This window comes from Eptatretus burgeri, chromosome 10 (assembly GCF_056783735.1).
Source record: "Eptatretus burgeri isolate ZD-2024b chromosome 10, Ebu_testis_v1, whole genome shotgun sequence".
Lineage (NCBI taxonomy): Eukaryota > Metazoa > Chordata > Myxini > Myxiniformes > Myxinidae > Eptatretus > Eptatretus burgeri.
Window position 1 is genome coordinate 29103878 of NC_140970.1, and position 20035 is coordinate 29123912.

Consider the following 20035-nt stretch of genomic DNA (forward strand, 5'->3'; position numbering starts at 1 on the left):
GTGTGTATGGGTAAGTCTGTTCAATGAGATTATATTTTGTTTTTGCATACATTGTCGCGAGGCTCGTATAAGAACGAACACACAGGACATTATAACAAGGGAAGCAGGAGATGAGATGGGTGGGAGAGGGAAGCACAAAGCAGTGGGGAACAGAGATGTTAGATCCGTGGAAGGGGGAGGGATGGGGATGGGTTCACAGGGTAAACAAGATGGTAGTGCAGGGAATTTGAAGGAGGTGGGTTTGGGGTGGATTAACGGGGGTAGAAAAGATCAGGGTAATTTTTATTTTATTTTTGTGTACAATGTTGAGGCTCGTAAAAATCACTGAACCATTCCTTTGGCAAGGGTGAGGATCTGATGATGGAGCCTAACAATTTCTCTCTTATCGTATCGACCCAATGTGGGTGGGACACTCGGCTCACTGCCTTTGGCTTGAGCTGACGTCTGAAGTTGTTTTTCTTCAGGTGAGTTCAGGGGTCCTTATAAGACTCATCGTCTGTCTGATTGCCAGATTGCATCAAAATACAGATAGGGAATTTTGTGAATCTCTCTATCTCTCTCTCTCTCTCTCCTCTCTCTATCTCTCCCTCTCTCTCTCCTCTCTCTCTCTCTCTCTCTCTCTCTCTCTCTCTCTCTCTCTCTCTCTCTCTCTCTCTCTCTCTCTCTCTCTCTCTCTCTCTCTCTCTCTCTCTCTCTCTCTCTCTCTCTCTCTCTCTCTCTCTCTCTCTCTCTCTCTCTCTCTCTCTCTCTCTCTCTCTCTCTCTCTCTCTCTCTCTCTCTCTCTCTCTCTCTCTCTCTCTCTCTCTCTCTCTCTCTCTCTCCAGGTTGCATCATTGGTTGGGACGCGGCCATGCCATTGATGCAGTGTCCCCCTTCCCAGTACATTGGTGCTCATTTTGCTGACCTCGGAAGGATGACAGGCTGAGTCAACCTCTTGGTGTATATTAATTCAGCAGCCAATGGGGCTTGAACTCAGGACCCTCGGATCCCAAGCTGCCACCCTAACCACTAAGCCAACACCAGGCTTTGTGAAGGTCTGACCACCATCCATAGGAAGGTTGTATATTCGCTCATGTCGAGCAACACATGAACAAAAACTCTCGTGCATTGTTTGTGGAAATGTTAATGTATGATCGGCTTTGGGGTCTTCTCTGCTGTCTGATGTACTCAGACGTATGCTTTATTCTCTTCCCAACGTATCGTGATCGACTCGCAGAGCGATTATCCCGAAAGTATTGTGATACAGCATAGCATCATTGTTTGTATGGTCAAAGTACATTGAGCAAATCTTTTGAAACCACTTTTGGTACAGTAGCCAAAGCTAAAAATTATTTTCCCTCTTGCAGTGAGTAGTTTACCCGTGTGGTGTCATTGTATTTATGAATGCTGAAACGGCATGATGCAAGGTGCTGCTGACGTTCCTTGGCAATACATGTTTTGCATTTATGACAGACGCGTTATTTCTGCATGAGCCCACAGCAATGAAAGGACGAGGAACTGTTAATGGGATCTGGTGCCAAGTGTTATCGATTCCAGTTGGGTTAACTAGCCTTTTCTCTACTTATAAGATTCCTGCTATTTGTGTGTGTTTCACACCAAACGTGCGCGTTCTCGGTGAGTGTCACGCAACTTTTTAATGAGCATCCTTCCGTCAACAGCAACTATGAACACCCTGTTTGCAATTATTCCTCCTTCTCTTCCTCCTGTACATCAGGACCTCCTTCACCACCATATAGATTACAGTATTCGAGAAAATCCTTGCATTTTTCGGGAATATTTTCTACATACTGATAAATGTATTTTTCGTTTGGTATGTTTTCAATATCACCAGCTATACGTTGACATCATTATTTGTGGTTGTTACGGTTAGTTTTGGACACGCACATGTTTGCGCCTGAACGAGCAAGCATCCCTTGGAATGGTACGGCGGCGTGTACATGTGCATGTTATAGAGCAAAGAAGAGGTTAAGAGTACATTAATTTTATTTTTCCTATTTGCTAAATTGTTTGGATTAATGTAAGCTATTTATCACAATCAGCCCATCAATATATCTTGAAACATATTTTATGCTAAAAGTGCAGTTGCTGCCTCCTGGTGGGCCATGATTAAGTTCCAGATATTGGGAACCTGTCATGAACAACTTTACCACGTTTTGCTTTGGATGGAATGGTTAGATGTGTGCCTTCATTAGCTGGTATGAGTCATAGATCTGTTGCGGTATACAATTTCCAATAAAATGTGCACGTCGGGACACGTTCCTGCATGGAAAATGGATGCCACTTTTGTCCAACAGAATTGCCAATAGCCATGATGAAACGATGCTTTTGGCTCCTGCAGTGTGGATGAGTGTCACCAGGAGATTTCTACAACTCATAACTCGGCCAAACTGGGATTTGAAGTGCTTCCTTTGAATGCCAACCGAATTATAGTGGTGGGATGTTCGTGTTGGTTATTTTGTCGGAGATCAGCAAAATAGATGGGACGAGAACAATGTTGCATATGGAGCCAAAGGAACATGTGGGTGTTGAATGGACTGTCTTTGCATCTGGGAATTGATTTGAAATTAGCAGGAACTCGAGTGTCATTCTTGTCAGACCACGTCACCAGCCGTACAGAATTGGCGAGATGGATAGTGTGGTATTTCAGGAGCCAGGAATGCTTTTCGTGTGCTCGAGTACACTCTGTGATGGCCGAGACATATGCACACTCGCCTCAAAGCTCTCTCTCTCTCTCGCCTGGATATGAATCTCTGCCCGGCTATGAATTGTCATTGTGGTGTTTCAGTGCGATTCATCAATATGTGTGCCATCCTTCGGATGGACGTTAAACGACTGTCCCATCTGCTGGTGTTATTTGGTGGATGTTAAAGATCCCATGGTGTCCTTGGTGAAGAGTAAACGAGCTATGGACAGTACCGTGGCCAAATTCCAAATTCCTGTGCCCCAATCATAGTGGATCGTCAGGCCTGGCCAGGAGGTTTGTAGAGGACTTGGGCCAAGCTTCTTTTGGCCAACCCCACATGAACGTGTGAAGAATTGTGGCCGTTAAATAATAATTAGAAGGAAACTCACCCGCGCAATGGTAGTGCCCTGTCTCCTCCCCCCCCCCCGGTGGCCAAGAGCTGTCCCCCATTTTCCCCATCCAACCATTTCTCTGCAAGTCCCCGCTTTGTTTCATCCGAGAAAGACTGCTGGTCAGGCAGCAGAATGTGCGACATATCGAGGAGAAACGTAACAAATGGCACGACCCAAAGAAATACCATGACTCAAACGAATGATTCCTGCATCGTTTTGGTAAATTAGGTTTGTAATTTATCATTTTAATTTTCTCGTCTGAAAATGGCGTTAAATGCTCTGCAGCAGATTCCTCCAACATGGCATTAGCTGCTTGCACAAAGTGAGCTCATGCAGGTGCTGGTGATGGCAAAAGGTTACTTGTTCATAAAACAATTGCTGTGTCTGCCAAGTCGAATTATTTGCAGCCTTGAGGTCTTGTTCCTTCACTCAATGTATTTATGACATTTTGAATGACATGATCTGTTGTCACAAGTAGTTGAAAGCCAACTCAGCTCGAAACTGTAGCTTAGCAATGTGTTGGCAGTTAAACGTCAGAGTCCACCAATGATAACTGAGTGATGCAATGTAAATACGCATAAACGATTGCAGTAAATGAGCGAGTGTTAACTGCTGCCCCGAACACCACAGGTGAGACCCATGATTTACCTTGCTGGTTAAGTTTTCTAAATTTCAAGAAGCGTATCCTGTGATGCTGGAATGTTGCACAAACTTGTGGGACAGGGCTTGTCCTAAAATATTTACTCGTACTGTTAACCCCTCACCATGGCATGGAAAGCCGAAATATCTTTGTTTTTTATCAGGTTATTTGCGTACTACTTCACTTTCATTTATGTATTTCGCCCAGAGACATGGTTATGCAATTTGAACATCATAAACAGCAACATACTGAAATGTCACAGATCACTGGAGGGGCACACTGATAAATGCTATCTCAGAAACTTGTGTTCGTACAAAGGTTTATTTGTTCATTGCTTTCTTTTCTGGCTCGCTCGTTTTGATTTGGCTGAAACGCATGAAATGAAATGTCATGTGGACGTACTCGTGTAATTTGTCACTGACTGTCCACTTTTATTGTTGAATATTTATATATATATATATTTTTATTACGTACTAAAACAAGAATGTATCTGTGATTTCCTCCCATGGTACATAAGACTCGTAAAGCGCGTACCTCCGTCACGCAATGCCTGATCCATGAGAACATATCTGGCCCAAATCATTTTTGAAATATCATGCTATATGTCGTTTTTGGCCCTGTCTCTCAATGGTGAAGAATCACTTTGAAAGTTAAATAATTCTCATATCCAGGTTCAGATTCGGATCTTCGCCAAAATCTAATCAATTCATCCTTGCCACACTCACAACCTGTCCGCAAGATTTCATCCGAATCCGTCCACAACTTTTTGAGATATCCTGCACACAAACAAACAAATGAAATTGCTCGTTGAGCAAGGAATTGCCGGAATAACTGTCATATTTCCATGATCTCTTAAAAAAAACAAAAACCTGGAAATCAATTTGGTTATTATAAGTCGATATTGCTACTGTTTAATGAGTTATAGCACTTGGTTTGGTCATGATCATAACTTGTAAGTCAGTCGGACTTGAAATGGTGTTTTTATCGCAATTTGAAAGTTTTGACCCGACCTCCCCCCCCCCCCCCGACAGTCGACCCCCAACCGCTAAGAAGGGTGTTGGTGTGACACACCAATGAGACATATGGTTGGATGCAGAATTGGAAGATGCACATTTTGGATTTGGTTTGAAGTCGATACGACCATTTTAGCGGACGTTATTGCGAAAATAAGAATTTCGGTTTTCGGTGACCTTGACCTTGACCTTTGACCTAGATTCAGCAAAAACGACAAGTGTCTAAGTTGGACCATGGCCGACGTCTGTACCCAGTTTGGTCATGATCGCTGAAACGGTGTGGCTGCTCCAGAGTAAACACACACACAGAATGACACACACACAACCGACCAACATAATTGCCGAAATCCGAAGGATTCCGGCAATTAACAAACAGACAAAGGGACAGAAAGGGGTGAAAACATAACCACCTTCACCTTCAGTGGCGGAGATAACAAATGTTCCATGCAGGACAGGGAACACCAAAAAATGATAAATTAATTTTTGAATCTCATTCTAACTTGGCATCATGGCACCTTGACAAGAGCATGACATGAACATGGTACAAAAACCAATCCCTTGAACTATATACATTTGAGCTTACTCCCAATGAGCAAGTTAAGAGAATCCATCATCGCAAGGTGATATCAAATCCTTCCTTTTCTCGAAAGGCTTCATCTCGTATCGTCAGTTTGGATTCAGACCAGTTCACTCTACCCTGGATCACAGCCGCATATAGAGAGTTGCACCAATTTAATATTTATTATGTCATTTTGTGTCCAATGTGTGTGTTACCACTTCCGTCACCGAAGGTGGACGGAGGTTATGTTTTCACCCCTGTCTATTTCTCTGTTTCAAACATCTGTCTATGAGCAGGATATCTCAAAAAGTTATGGACGGAGTCAGATGAAACTTGGTGGACAGGCTGGGTGTGTGACAAAGACTAATTGATTCGATTTTGTAATGATATGGATGAGACTTTTTAAATTCAAAAAGTGGTTCTTTCCCATTGAGAGATGGAGACAAATACTAATATATATATATATATATGTATATGTATGTATGTATGTTACAGCCACGGGTACCGGGTGTATTATGAGGGGGCTAATCCCCGTTCCTCCTCGGAAGAGCTGGACCTGCGGCTACCGCTCACGATTAACTTCGTGGTGCGGTGAGTTGCTTTACAACCACGAACGCCAATCAGTTAACCACGAGTTCCAGTGTCCACCCTCTAATATGCCGTTTAACTAGAGGTCACGTGGCTTTCTGAACGTGGAGCGTGCCCTCGGCAATGCATCAATCTTATCTTGATTAGATCTTAATGAGGGTGGCCGAGCGTTTTCTGCTGGTGCGTGTCAACTATAACAGGTTAATTGGTTTGGGAATGACCTCCCAGTCTATCTAGGTTTGGAGAATGCTGTATCAATGGAAGGAAAGGACAAGTACGGACAGGTTGAAACGTCAATAAGGAATTTATTAATAAGAAAAAAAGAAATAAACTAAAGAACTTTTTATTTCTTTGTGATGAAAATAGGTAAATTCAAATCGATCAAATATAATTAAATGGGCATTGATAGAAAAACGGACAAAGAGCAGATGTTTATCACTACGCCTTACTTTACGATTAAACACTAGACAAGAGTACCCAGCAGATCATTCAATGGGGAAAATAAATCTGGTCTCGGCTTACCAAGGCAGAAGTCGTCATGAGTCCAATAAAATGTCCAAAATGTGTGTGCATCCCTTGTTCCGCTGCCAACACTTTTCTGGACATTTTTCTTTTCTGGACATTTTCTGCCAACACTTTTTCAGTTTCTGGACATATCTCGAGCATTCAATACAGTCTGGCACCCTGTCTTGCTCTCCAAACTTTCTGCTTCTGCCATCCAAAGCCAACTCCACACATGGCTCACCGACTTCTTCTACTCTTGTAACCAACACGGGGCTCACAACGGGATACTCTCATCTCCTTTCCCTGATAAGACTGGAGTGCTCAAATGCAGTGTCTTACCCCATCCAATTCCTAATCTGCATCATGAGCTTTCTGACTCTGGAAAATTCTCAATTTCTTTGATAATGACTTTGCCCTCTGCTATAGCAACCTTCATCCTTCAGATACGAATTCAGCAGCTGTGCCCCTCTCTGCAGCAGACTTTGATAGTATCACGAGCTGGGTAAACACGAGGAATGTCTTTTAATCCGGACAAATCTTTCTCTTTCTTTTTCTTTCTCTTTCTCTTTCTCTTTCTCTTTCTCTTTCTCTTTCTCTTTCTCTTTCTCTTTCTCTTTCTCTTTCTCTTTCTCTTTCTCTTTCTCTTTCTCTTTCTCTTTCTCTTTCTCTTTCTCTTTCTCTTTCTCTTGAAAGATCTTTCACTTTCCGATCGCAGACAAGTGGTCTCTGTCTGTCTATTACTGCCTCCTTTCTGGTCTTACACCCTCTGCTCTTCCTATGCATAATCTCCCCCCACACACCCCACACACCCCACACACCCCACCACCCCATCCCCAGCTTTCTGCAGGGCAGACTTGGATGCTCCCTGGAGGATTATTGGTGTTCGTGGGTTGTCACCAAAAATGATCAATGTGATGTCTGAACTTTACTCTGGTACTGAGATGTGGTGATACTATCTCTGACTTATTTCCAGTTGTTACTGGAGATCGTCAGTGGTGTGTACTGGCCCCCACACTTTTCAGCACTTTTATGGACTGAATTCTTGGGAGGATGTCGGAGAGATCAAACTGCGGTTCATCGTTTGGGAATGTCGAGATCTCTGACCTTGATTTCACAGACGATGCAGTCATCTTTGCGGAGACGATATCCCTTTGGTGGCCCTCATCGTGCTGAATGAGGAGTTGGAGCATCTGGGATTATGGGTTTCCTGGGTCAAAGCTAAGATCCAGGCTTTCAGTGACATCTTGGATGCTGCTATCTTGTCTGTACCTGTTTGTGGTGAGGATGTTGAGGTCAAGGAGAGATCACTTACCTTGGCAGTGATATTCATGTCTCTGCTGGCTGTGAGCCAGAAGTCAATAGATGCCTGGGTAGGGCCTGGGGAGTCATGGATTCACTGGATTCTGGGGTGTGGCGCTGTCGGTACCTATGTAGGAGGACGAAAGTCTGAGTCTTCAGGTCCTTCGTGCTTTCAGTCTTGCTCTACGGATGTACGACTTGGACTCTGACCAGGGATCTGAGAGGGAGACTTGATGCCTTTGGTACCAGGTCTCTTCGGAGAATCTTTGGTGATCACTGGTCGGACTTTGTGTCTAACGAAGATTGCTGAGAGAGACTCAGATGAGATTTGTTACCTGTATAGTCTGTGAGTGTCAGCTGCGGCTGTATGGTCTGGACATGTGGCTCATTTTCTTAATGCTGATCCTGCTCACTAGATTCAGTGAGGAGCCTCATGAGTGGAGCAGGCCAATGGGCTGGCCATGTGCCCCGTGATTTCAGTAGGTTGATCAGCATCTCAAGGATAGGGGGGATGGCTAGACAGATGCACCTGGAGTACCGGTGGGAAGTGGATGCAGCGACGCGCTGCTCCACGCTGAGGCCCCTGGAGTACCGGCGGAAAGTGGATGTAGCGACGTGCTGCTCCGGCGCATGCTCCCATACCTGACCTGACCTGACAGGTGGTCTCTGTCTTTTACTATCTCTTTTCTGGTCTTACACCTTCTGCTCTTTCCATGCATTGTCTCTTCCACCCTGGCTTTCTGCAGGACAGACTTGATCCACCATCAACTCCCTTCTGGTGAAACTCCCAAAATCCATAATCGCTGCTCACCTCCTCTCATTTGTTCCTCTTTCCCCACACGTGGAACAAACTTCCAGTCTCTTTAATCCAGTTCTTTCTCCAGGTCTTCAAGACAGCTGTTCCCTCCTATCTGAGGTCCTCCTCCATCCATACCCATGACCTTTTCTACCCTCATTAACCCTCCTCAAGCCCACACCTCACTGTGTCTCCAGATTATATTGTCCCCCCCTCTCCCAACTTCCCCTGCTCACTCCCTCACCCTTTTCTTCATTTTTTTTTTTTGGTCCATTTCCCTTCCTGATAGTTTGCACATGGTTACATCTTTTTCACCCAAGATGTCCCCCTTGCTCTCGTGCCTCCCTGTGTCCTTCCTTTCTCCAGGTCTCCCTCGAATTGTCCCTTTAACCTGCTATTGGTGTGTTTCCTCCTCCCCCACCTGAATTTCCACTTTTTTTCTTTTTGTTGTGTTACATCATGGTCCATTCTGTGTTGTAGCACTCCACGAGCCTCGACTTTGTGTACAAAAAAGTTATCTGTCCGTGTGAACTCGCGTTTACAGATTTATATAAATCCATTACTGCCGAATGAGGAGTTGTCCTTACTTGCCTTCAGTCGTGCTTGTCGTGCTCCTCCCAATTGAATTTTTTTTTCTTCCCCATGATCTTGGAGGTATTTCAAAGACATGTTACCTGTGATTTACACATTTCATTTGTCATAAAGCTTATTGCATTATACTGCTAATGAAAACTATTTCGAACAGTGAGGATTTTTTTTCTTCCAATAATGGAATGAGTATTACTTGCAAGAGTTTGTTTTATTTAAAGTAGATTTGAGCAACACCTTTTTGTAAAGTTTATTATTATTATTATTTTTTTTTGAAGGTGGGGTGTAATCGGTTGGTCTTTAGAAGGACGATTTGTGATGTAATTTGACATTGGGTGGGGAGGGGAGACCTGGTTGAAGACGTCGGGGACGTGGGGTGGTGAGGCCAATGAGGCTGTTGAACAATGTAGCTATGCGTGCGTGCTGTTCTCTGCTTGGCTTTCCTGTTTATCATTGTCCTCGATTGTTGGACAAGATAGCTGCACACATTCCCCTGTGCTTTGCACTCGCACACATTGCCTGCAGGCATTGGCTCATTGTCTGCAGTAGCTCTGCTCCTGCTCACTTACCCATGCTCTGTAATTTTAAACTATGTTTATACATGCTGTTGTTTGGAGCTAGATGCTCCTTTTTTTTTGTGTTGCTTATTGTGGATTGCTGCTTCTTTTAAATAGTTATTCATGAAGTCTTGGATTTTCGAATACAAGTGGGTAGGACCCGTGGTCATTTGGAATGACCCGTCACAAGGGTAGAGAATCGCGGTTGACGACAATGAATAAATCTGCACTCTGTTAAGGTAATTGAAGAGACAGCTGGGTTCTTGCCGATCCTGTAATATTTACATGGCAGTTCTCACTGAGATTTGCTCGACTTGCTGAAGGTTAGAATTTGAGTTCTTAATACTGGTCCCTTCAGTTTGATTGGTCGCTGTGTTTATGGAATGGTAGACAAGTGACCTTGCCAATCGGCCACTACTGTAACCTAAAGTGAATTTATCATTTGGGAGAGTTTATGTTCTCCAAATGGTTTATTTTATTTTATTTTATTTATTTATTTTTCACCACAAAGCCTCATCCACACTTAAGCTGTGGTTGGATTCGTTTTCCAAGCCCCTCCTGAGGCTTTTCTGAGAGCAAACCGGTTGGACAAGATTTTAAACACATGAATAAAAATGGAGTTCTTCGCCCTTTCACTTTGAAAGTGTACCTCCTTTCACACTGTGGTCATGGTTAGAGCTATGCAACCTTTTATCATCACAATACAATCAATACCTGTTCACTGCATGGGAGAGTGTGTAAGGGATTGCACTTGGACACGAAGGGAGCAAATCTTCCTTGTTACAGGGTGACTAACCAGGTTTGTTCTGATGCGATCTTATCCCCATTGCCTTAACTTCTGTGCCATTTTGTTGTCCCTTGGCTTCTGCTGCTTCTTAAGTGTTGTGGGACAAAACTCTGGCATGTGTGCTGAAAGCCTGGAATTCTAAGCTTTGGCATTCCTGGTGCACGCACTTGCCAAGAATGGTATGTCGGGATGTTTCCTGCGCAATATGGCTGCTTGCTTGCTGACAGTTTGTTGTCTGATTTGAAATTGGTACATCACGATTTATTGACTTTAAAAGTGGTGTTATTTTAATATTTTGTGTGCTAGTTGTCTTACCTTTTCCTTCTCTCACGTCTAGCATTTGTCACCGAGTCTTTTTACAGTCGTGTTTTAAATGTAGTAAAACGTTTGTTTGTCTCTATTTATATTATTTATCGTTGATTTGTTTTCTGTTCCTGCACCTGAACTTGGGTCAAAGTTTGAATCAACTGTTATCCATCATTTTTTTTTTCATTGGGCAAATAGGCATAGGGTTCAACATGTGGGTTGAGGGGATTGGGATGGGTCAGAAGTAGGGGAGGAAGTGGGTCAGAGATGTGGAGTGTACATAAGGTTCTTTGGCTGTTGAGGCAGAGAGTGAATGTTGTTAAACATGGGTGAAGAAATAAGGTCCACGTTGGGGGTGGGCAGGTACTAGGTGGTGAGGCCGAGGAGGGCATACTGTGGAGAAGTCAGCTTGGAAATCGTGCAGTAAAAATGAAAGAAAGAGGACAATGTAGTTGAAGTTGAAGGTAAAGCACAGTTTGTAGGTGGGAGGGATTTAAAGTTCAAAAACATACAAATGGGGTGGGACAAGGCTCAGGTGGGTTCAGGTTCCACCTATCTGAAGTAACCACGTCTTGGGTGTGGCAGTTTTGTCTCGTGGTGTTCTGCGTCGCCTTCAGAGATTGGAGTGGAACGATTGGAACAAAGCATAACGATGGTTAGCCACCTGTTCTGCGTACCCCACTGCCCTTCCTGTGGCATTATTTTACTTTTTCCCCTTTTTCTTTCTTCCGTATATACCTGGTCTTTTCATCTTATCTGTAGTCTTCAATTGCCCATTTCTTTCCCTTTCCTTTTTCTTAACCTGCCTGTTTTGATTTTTTTTTTTTCCTCCCTCTTGTTTTTGTGTTGTTATATGATTATATCCATCAGATCTGCCTCTCATCTCTTCTTATTTAGTCCTTAGGTTAAATATTCTTTTGTTAGCAATGAAAATGCTTTGTGCTGTTGTGTTATTTGTTTGTGCTTGTTATTGCTCTCCCCCACCCCCTTCCTCCCTCGATTCAACAGGAGATTATTACCTTCGCAAACTTTGTTGCGAAGGTTATGTTTTGATCGTTGTGTATTTATTTATTTATTTATTTGTTAATATGTGTGTTTGTTTGTTCGTTTGTTATTCGCATAACTCCAAAAGTATTGAATGAATCGCAGCAAATTTGGTGGGATGATTGGTTATTATCCGAGGACCATTTGATTAGATTTTGGGAGCGATCGGGTCAAAGGTCAAGGTCATGAAAAGGTCAAAATCGTCTTTTTACCATAGTGCGGTCAATTTGTATCCAATTTGCATGCAACTAATGCCAAAATGTTAAGAATTCAATGCCCCATCTTGTGATATGTGACATGACACAATGACGTAATAACCCTTATTAGCGGTTGGGAGTCAAAGGTCAGGGGGGGTCATGGCATTGCAAAATGTGCGGTTTTAGTCATAACACGGTCAATTCTTATCCGATTTGCATGAAACCAACACCAAAATGTTGACTGTTCTGTTCCCCACACTCTAATACAAATTACAAAATTAAGAGTACAAAGGTCAAGGTCAAGGTCATGAAAAGGTCAAAATCGTCATTTTGCCATAGTGCGGTCGATTTTTATCCAATTTGCATGCAACCAATGCCAAAATGTTGTGAATTCAATGCCCAATCTTGTGATATACGATATGACACAATGACGTCATTACCTTTGTTAGCAGTTTGGGTCAAAGGTCAGGGGGTCAACGGCCTTTATTATCATAACGCGGTCAATTTTTATCCAATTTGCATGCAACCAATGCCAAAATGTTGTGAATTCAATGCCCATTCATGTGTGAATTATGTGAATTCAATGCCCGATATGACACAATGACGTCATTACCTTTGTTAGTGGTTTGGGTCAAAGGTCAGGGGGGTCAACGACCTTTATTATCATAACGCGGTCAATTCTTATACAATTTGCATGTAAGTAGATTCAAAATGTTTAGAATTCAATTCCCTTTCCTGTGATGTGTAATATTTGATTTCTTATAATGTGTTATAAGTTGTCATCAGATTGACTTGACACCGACACCCAAAAAGGTCAGGGAGTTCATACAGAAATTGTACAATGTATGTGAATCAGTGTCAAACAGCAGGAAATTTAATGTTTTTAAGCCATCATAACACATATGAAATGGCAGATGTGGTATGGGATGAAATACCCTCACAATCAACGGTTTCTGGGGGAGGGGGGGGGAAATGTAGCGTTGGCGAAGGTATGCGCTCTACTGAGTGCCCATTCTAGTTTCACTTGCATACCTCGACATGCATTTTCTTTGCTTTATCGCACACAGCTAATTTGGCCAAGTTTACGTAGATTAAGATGGTATACATAATTATACTGAAATGTGTTTGGGAGAGGTTGTGTATTTGTGATTAATTATTATACATAACTCTGAACATGCATCTGCTTATGTGTTTTTGTGAATGGGCATACAGGGCCTAATGTTATGAAAATAGAGTTGCCGGCCACATGTTCCACACGTCTTGGTGTATTTCCCTCACCCCACCTCACACTTTTATTATTTTTCCACAGGCTTCTGTGTTATCCTGGGAACAAACTCGCTGCCGCCCTGGGGGATGTTGAGAGCTATCAGGTTAAATGAGGTGTAACTTGCCCAATCAAATAAGATATGGGGCACCAGTGAACTGTGGATACATTGTGTTACGGTTGTGGAAATTCACAGAACACCATTCAGGTTCCCCGAAGATCAGTTATGTCGATAAGTGTATGTCCAGATTAGATTTCCCCACCGATGTCTAACGGGAATTATTCGTGAGCCGGGCTGTGAACCTTTGAGGTGGTGTTATTCTTTGCTATCGTTATTTTAAACAACATCTCCTCACCACCTTCACCACAACCGCCAACATCTCATCACCTTTGCCACAACTGCCAACGTCTCCTCACCACCTTCGCCACAACCGCCAACATCTCCTCGCCATCATCTCCACAAACACTGCCATCTTTTCCCCAACAAACAACATCAACAAATGAGCAATGCCTCCTCACCTTCATCTCCACAAATGCCGCCATCTTTTCGCCAGCAACGGCATCCACAGACGAACGGCATCTCCGCCGACAAACGCGAGGACTCCCTCGTTGGAGCGAAAGCCGGTGATTTCTACCACGTCCGCGTTGTTCGCGTTTGGCAAGATCGGATCAGAATGACAAAAGGGGCGGAGCCAGCGGGGGGTGAAGGGTCAGAGGTGAAAGACCAAACACCACCCCCCCCCCCGAACCCGATAAAAGGGCGGGCTGAAACGCCGAGAAACCAGTTGGGTACGGAGTTGAGTTGAGGGGAGTTCAGGAGTTGAGTGGAAGTTGGGGTTGAGGTCGGAGTGGAGTCTGGAGTCTGCAGTTCGGAGTTGGGAGCCTGGAGTCCAGCCAAGCCTGCAATGCCATGCAGAATTGTGGGTCGGTGGAGGAAGCCAGAGAGAAGTCGCCAGCCAGCAACATAACGGTCCGAGCGACGCCGAGGAGTGAGCGGGCTCTTAAGAGAGCATCAACTCTAAAAGAGCAAGGCCCGTTCGCTCCTCTGAGGCGTCGTTGACAGGCCGCATGGCAAGGCCTGGACCAACCGAGCTGCCAATACACCAGCTGCCGTGTTGACGACGAGACACACCGAGGGTCGCCGAACCAAGGCCCAGCGAGTCACCACGAGGGTGGCAGGTAACCTGCACGGTCTCGCGGAGCTCCTTCGGTCTTCACAGCTCCGCGGAACATTAAAGGCCTACGGGCCCTGTTCTCCCTGTTCTTTTCTGGGTTTTTTTTTTGCATGGAAGTCTGTGGTGCCTTGTCCTATAAGTAGAACTGGTAAGTGCCTGTACATTACGTAATAGATAGACAATGGCTGTAGGTTTTCTTGCTCATGTCTAGTCCCTTACCCCCATTGCTTGCATATGTGCATGTATAAATAAATGTCATTGTTTGAATATTCACCTGCTCGTTGCGTTCGGAATAATAGCTGGTTTTTAATAGCCGATAAGATAATCGAGTCCGACGGGGCTTGGCGATAATAAACCGCTTGGCAATCGCAAACTGAGCGAGCTGCTTAAAGCGGCATAGTGTCCGTACGGGTTCCGTTGAGGTCTAAATCCCCGGCATTTCTGTCTGCGCGAATAATTAGGTAAATCAACAATTTGGCGATCAACCCTGTCGCGCGTGGACAGAAGAGTTGGCTGATTTATGGTGTGGTTAAAAACACACCTGTAGTTGGATTTTGGCGTTGATCCGAAAGCTGCGAATGGATTGCCACAGTCGGTGGGCGCGCGGCCGCAATTAGCTAAAAGCGGTCGCTCGCACGCCGGAGTGGTGAGAATCCACAACAATATATTTGTCATGGGAGTGGCTGGCCCAAGTTAACCCCCCAACCCAATTTGTGGTGCCGGGCGGTTAACACTGCCAACCTCCCTTGACGGCCGAGCGGTTCCTTATTAAGAGGAGGTGGACGCGTTCATCGGTGATTTCAACACGTGCTCGAAGGGTATGGCGGACGGCGGAGTCCTGGGAATGGCGGACGGAAGGAGGATTATGGAGAATGGAACAGATACACAGGGGATTTAATTCACGAACTCAAGAAAATTACATGAATAGTTTCTTCAAAATAACCACATTTAATGTACGTATAAAAATATTCACAAAGACAATAATGTGAAAGGAAATAATACCAATAATAAATAAATAACTCCGACGGTCGAGGCCTCACACTCAAACACAAATACAGACAAAGGGGTGACCAAAATGAAAGAACATCCCCCACCCCCCTTTTGAGGACACTGGTACCCAGCTTGGGCCAGAGCTGATCCCAGTCAAACCTGGAATGGAGGCGCTTCCACCAACATGTGCACACGCAGGCAAAATGGCGCTTCACTTGTAGCAGGGCACACACGTGCAAAATGGTGCTTTTCTAGCAGCTTTCCACACGAAGACTCCAAATGTCCCAGCCTTCCTCTTTTCAAAGGTGCCACCTGCCTCGTGCGGTCCTCACACCGACCTCGTGTGTTTTCTGCCAAACCAGACGGGAGCCTTCCACAATCCCCCGTACAATGTGTCAGCCTCTGCTGTGCCTTCGATCACTCCCCTCTGCCTCTAAATCCTCCGCCTCTGGGACGTGGCCTGCTCGCCCCCCAAACCCAGGAAGACAAAGCTTCTCCTGTTTGTTGTCGTTTCAGGGACGCATTTCCCAGCTTTACTGCCTGCTCGCAATATAAAAAACATAGGGAAAACCAGAGGGCAATCGTGCATTGGGGGACTTATTTTTACTCCTGACGCTATTTAACACTGCACCACACCACCCCTCGTGTGGTGACACGTAACACTTAAGCTCACAGATTCCCCAACTTGGTTCCATCGAGATGCTTCTACTCGTCCACGGACCAAGCAACCCTACACAATGCTAAACTTCCTTATTAAATCATTCCATCTACCCCCAAAACCATAACAAATGTATATATAATGTCGCAGGTCTTGGCTGGTTAGTTTAATCCGGCACGCCCAATTGTGGTGGGGGACAGGCGGTTAACACTGACCAGGCTTGGATTGCCGAGCGGTTTTCCTTAGGAGGCAGACATGTGATCCTCAGAGATCATCGCAGGCGCGGGAGTAGCAATGGTGGCATTGGCGGAGCGACGGAAGCACATGGATGCACAGCACAAGGTTTATACTCGAACCCGACGACAAATACATGGACACGGCAACTTAATATAAACGGGGATTAAATGGAAATATAAATATTTACAAGGGTATAATTCAAAATGTAGTGATCATATGTGAAGTGAATTAAGTCTAAAGTTGAGGCACCTCAACACAGACTTAAATACAGACAAGAGGGAAACGAAATAAAAGAAAAGCAAATCCTCCCTTTATTGTGGCACTTAGCTTTGTCCAGAGATGGTCTCTATTGAACTTTGGAATTGAGGCGCTTCGTCCTGCATGGGTAGAGGCGCCCAAAATGGTTCACCCCACCCACCGCTTCGTCCTGCATGGGTAGACGCTGTGGAGTAGTTTATGGTCAACAAATTTGGCTTTGTGTTTTTTCCCATTGAGGTCAGTTGTAATTTTCACAGTTTGAATAGTTATTAAAAGTAGAAAAATGAATTGCTTGATTGTTGTATTGTTACAAATCTGGAAGCCATTTGCACAGAAACAGACAGCAGTCCCCAAGCTTAGTTATTTCGATAAGTATGTGTTTATAGTTAGGGCCCCATCCCCTGTGTCTAACGGGAATTACATGTGTGCGCTGTGAAGTTTCTTTATAGTTAGTTTTTTTTACATCAATCCCCTTCACTTCTTCGCACCACCGACTCCATTGCCCACGTGTTTTTGGCTGAAGGCATGGGCGGAGCCTCCATCGCATTAGATCGAGGCTCCGCTCCGAGGAAGGGCATGGAGCGTTTCCTCCAGCCAATGGGCGAAGGGCGAGCAAGGCCAAGGCACCCTGGCCAATGGGAGGCCAGAGTGCCGGAAACTACTACAGAGCCTCTTAGGGGGGCGAGCCTCCAAGACTCCCCGAGACGCCCTGTCCAATCAGGAGGCTCATCACCTCAGGGCTGACTCTGCCCCAGCCAGATCAAGTGTTCACTCCGTCAAAAGGAAAGAGTAGAGTCGTCGTCAAGGGTAGAGTGGTTCTCAAGAGGCGTGTCAGTGCAGTCATCGTCGCCATTGCTCTTGGTGGCTCCTCGTGGTGGTGGTGGTCGAGCAGCCAGGATTGTGGGTTCGAATCCCACCGTGGTGGGTTGGAGTCCGGTGTAACTGCACGAGGCAGAAAGGTACCCGCCCAGGCTCTGTTCCCCCAGCTGAACTGTCCTCCTCGGCTGGAGGACCGAATAAAGACCTGACGGGGTTGTGTGTGTGTGTGTGTGTGTGTGTGTGTGTGTGTGTGTGTGTGTGTGTGTGTGTGTGTGTGTGTGTGTGTGTGTGTGTGTGTGTGTGTGTGTGTGTGTGTGTGTGTGTGTGTGTGTGTGTGTGTGTGTCAGTCGTGGGCCCAGTCTATAAGTAGCAATTGTTTAAGTGCCATGTACATTAATTGCATTTCTCATATTCGGTTTTAACTCTGCTCTTTGTGCTTCCCTCCCCCATTATAAATAAACCCCCAATTTTTCAATGTACCAGCTCGTTGTCTGTCACTTCCTTTCATTGGTTTAGCACGGTGCGTTTTGGGAATTAGGGAGGCCATGTGCCATAATTGTTCATTTGGACCAACAGACTTTGGTAATTCCGCTCGGTTACACTGGACCGAGGTTGCTAGAGCAACCCGGTTCGACAGAGTCCGTTGAGGGTGTGACTTCCCTGGTAATTTGACGATGTGGGTACTTAAGTATATTGAAATTTTGTTATTAACCCTACCCCACGCCGTCAGAGAATTGGCGAGCACGGTCCTGAGGTGACCCGTGATCTTCGGAGTTATGAGAGTCACGACCTAAATTCCGGGATGTTCGGTGGAGACGACGCTACTGCTCCCCCTCGTGGTCGTTTATCGCCACCGAACCCCGGCCCACAACAGTATTCCATCATGAAATTGCATGCAGTTGTCATCATGTTTGTCATCTTAGCGGGAAGGTCCTGTTGGCTTGGCAATGAGCCATTTGCTTTGGCTGTAAACCACGCACGTGAATGTTTGTGCCCACCAGTTCAAATTCTTCACACCCACTGGACCACTCCATTTTGGATAGTTTCACCGCTCCATCATTCTGGGGCAGTTGAGCCCAGCGCATGTGGTCTACCATGACCCGAATAGTACTATTTGCATACTGCATAATCTGTTTGTGTGTGGGTGCGCCACACATTCTTGAGTTTCAATGCTGCTCGTTGTTGTCCAATAAACATTATTATTGTTATATTGCACTGCACTGATGGTTATAGCTATTGTGTGCAGTGTATGGGCCTATCTAACGGTACGGTTTTGTTGTCAGTCAGCTGAAAAAAGCTCTGCTGCTTGGCTTTGCCTTGTTGGATAACGTCACTGAATTTGACACCATGTGCACATTTTGGCACTGGGGTCCTTCTGTTAATTGAGAGCCACATTATATGCTGTGTCTCCAAGATTGAGTGATCTCTTTTCACAAGACTGGTTATGGCTCCGTGGGTTTTCACTTCTCAACAGAATGTATTTCCTCTCCACCTAATGTGGGGCCTTGCTGTGCCACTTTGGACAGTGTATTGTTTCAAGCCAGTTCTGCTGCATTGTGCATCCAGTGCAGAATATAACCTATTTTGCTACACCGTCTCCCTCTCTCTGTCTGTCTGTCTGTCTGTCTGTCTGTCTGTGTCTCTGTGTGTCTGTCTCTGTCGTTCTCTGGGAGTTTTCAAGGTTTGCAGACCAAACTATTGTTGAAATTACTCCTCCTTGGGGTTAATTTTATGTATTTTATAAATGTTCCTTTATTTAATGTTCTTATCCTCTGTTTTCCATCTTCATTGTGTCTTTATAGCATATCGTTAGGCCTCAATGCCCCTTCTTGGCATGAAAATGTCAGCAATGATGCCACCCTGCATTTGGTCGCTTGGGGGTGGGGGGGGGAGGGTTCACCCCACCCTCCACCTGAGGTGTGTACCAATAGCAGCCGGGGAGGGAGGGGGCAACCGCGTCACCAGCATGTGTCTGTCTGGGGGCCCTGAGCTGATAAAGGGTGGGTGCAGCGGGTCGAAGCGAAGGAGCGGTGGAGGCCTGTGTTTCAAACATGCAAAGCTGGTGTCCAAGCCACGCCCCCCTCCCCCCCACCCAGCCAGCCACACTTCTCCTCTGCCCTACAAGCCCCAACTGCAGCAAGGATGCTCTCTTGGCTATTTTCTTTGTTACCTACTGTGTCCCGCCGGGTATGGCTGGGATATTTCATGTCCTGTGATTTCCCATGTCTACCTCCTGTTGAATTAGTGAAAGCCTTAAAGATTCAGTATTTAAGGTTCTCGTTTGTTGTTTGGTCCATGGGCATGTATGATTGTTGATGGAGTTTATTAAATAGCTGTCATTTGTGATTACGTCTTCATTGTTACACCCTCCCCCCTCATTCTTCCATTCTTTGCAATCTATATATTACTAAAACTCTCATCTTTTATGTATGTATGTTCCCGAAATACAGCCAAAATGGTACACGATAGCGCAAATTTTTTAGGACCACCTTACTCACCATTCTCCTGCGGTGTGCAGTATCAAGTTTCGTTAAAATCTGGCAACGAAAAAAATTATTGAACGATCAATTCCCGATTCAGTCAAATACTCTTCGGGAGAATTTGATCAATGCAAACAACTTCAGCGGTATTAGTTTGCTGGGGCTATCTTTTTTTTATGATTTTTTTTATCAACTGCTGTC

General features: G+C 45.0%; 1 protein-coding gene across 7 annotated transcripts in view; it reads left to right on the top strand.

Moving 5' to 3' along the window:
- Nucleotides 1-20035, top strand: part of LOC147018191 (splicing regulator ARVCF-like) — a 163196-nt gene that overhangs the window by 13114 nt on the left and 130047 nt on the right. Inside the window, exon 1 of one of the 7 annotated variants that reach the window (XM_085897647.1) lies at nt 1036-1057. The exons of 5 other annotated variants lie outside the window; for them this stretch is intronic. The gene's annotated coding sequence lies outside the window, so the exon portion shown is untranslated. Of the gene's footprint in view, nt 1-1035; nt 1058-11225; nt 11368-20035 lie in introns of those variants that run through there. One more of the 7 variants, XM_085897643.1, reaches the window with a different exon arrangement.